The sequence below is a fragment of the Sinocyclocheilus grahami genome, unplaced genomic scaffold (genome assembly GCF_001515645.1).
Source record: "Sinocyclocheilus grahami isolate Dianchi unplaced genomic scaffold, SAMN03320097.WGS_v1.1 scaffold118.1, whole genome shotgun sequence".
Taxonomy (NCBI): Eukaryota; Metazoa; Chordata; class Actinopteri; order Cypriniformes; family Cyprinidae; genus Sinocyclocheilus; species Sinocyclocheilus grahami.
The window spans coordinates 1,741,403-1,742,986 of NW_015505297.1; the positions used below are offsets into that span (position 1 = coordinate 1,741,403).

A 1,584-nucleotide genomic window follows, 5' to 3' on the forward strand; every position below is an offset into this window, starting at 1 on the left:
GGTGGGGGGGGGGGGGATGGGGGGTTCTTTATAAAAAAAAAACAAATGTGTCAATCATTTATGCAATCATTTTAATTTATTTTTTATTTAACTTTCACCTTTATTTCATGTTTTTTTATTTTATGTAAAAAAAATTATTCATTATTTCACATAACAATTCATAATTAATAATAATAATTATTATTATTTTTAATATGAACAATATTAACAGTGATGCTTTTCTTAGCAAATAACAATTATGTCCACATTTCTAGGTTCAGAGCAAAGCATGCTGGGATGTCCCTCATGTCAATCATCTGGTATAATTTAATCATATTGTATATATATATATTAACATTTTATATAATTTAATAATCAGCAATTTATGCAATAATTTTCATTAATTTCAAGTACAACGTATTTCTATTTTATGTAATAATTATTTTTAATATTCTTAATTTTATGTAATCATTAATAATTGTATGATGATTTTGTTTGATCACTAACCTTAAGTATGAACAATATCAACAGTGACACTTTTCTTAGCACTAGCACTAATAATGTCTATGTTCAGTGGGGGTTCTTTATAAAAAAAAAACAAATGTGTCAATCATTTATGCAATCATTTTAATTTATTTTTTATTTAACTTTCACCTTTATTTAATGTTTTTTTATTTTATGTAAAAAAAAAATCATTATTTCACATAACAATTAATAATTAATAATAATAATAATTATTATTTTTAATATGAACAATATTAACAGTGATGCTTTTCTTAGCAAATAACAATTATGTCCACATTTCTAGGTTCAGAGCAAAGCATGCTGGGATGTCCCTCATGTCAATCATCTGGTATAATTTAATCATATTGTATATATATATATTAACATTTTATATAATTTAATAATCAGCAATTTATGCAATAATTTTCATTAATTTCAAGTACAACGTATTTCTATTTTATGTAATAATTATTTTTAATATTCTTAATTTTATGTAATCATTAATAATTGTATGATGATTTTGTTTGATCACTAACCTTAAGTATGAACAATATCAACAGTGACACTTTTCTTAGCACTAGCACTAATAATGTCTATGTTCAGTGCAAAGCATGCTGGGATGTCGATCATGTCACTCACCTGAGGTAAAGTCCCACCCCCACGTCCTGCAGCTCTCCATCACTGATGCTGAAGCAGTTGCAGGTCACCTGTGTAAAAACATGAAAAAAGGTCCATAAGACACACATCTCTGTGTCTCAGTGAGGACATAATATTGTCCTCTCATCATTAGTTCTCTACTGTTAATCTGACTATTTATGTCTTTTTCCTCCCATTGAGAAAAAACAATTATGCAGCTTGCCAAAAAAACGTTCAAGCAAATCTAAATGACCTCCTCATTTGGTGATACCAGACTTGAATAAGTTAACAGATGTTCACAATCAGTCCCCACATGGAAGAGCACGGGTGTGTTTTTGTTTGGTCTGATTGCCGCAGGGACGATACGCTGCAGAACTCAAGCTGGACAGAGTCCATCTCCCGGAGAGATGAGGCAAACATGTCTGTAACGAGTCACAACAAACCCAAAAGAGAGTGGAGAGCACA

The 1,584-nt window shown here is 29.4% G+C and overlaps 1 long non-coding RNA gene across 1 annotated transcript in view; it reads right to left on the reverse strand.

Moving 5' to 3' along the window:
* The window catches only part of LOC107589624 (uncharacterized), a 13,663-nt gene extending 12,472 nt beyond the window's left edge, over nucleotides 1–1,191 (reverse strand). Inside the window, exon 1 of the long non-coding RNA XR_001609690.1 lies at nucleotides 1,123–1,191. This is a non-coding gene — a long non-coding RNA (uncharacterized lncRNA). The remainder of the gene's footprint in view (nucleotides 1–1,122) is intronic.
* Between the last annotated feature and the right edge of the window lie 393 nt (nucleotides 1,192–1,584).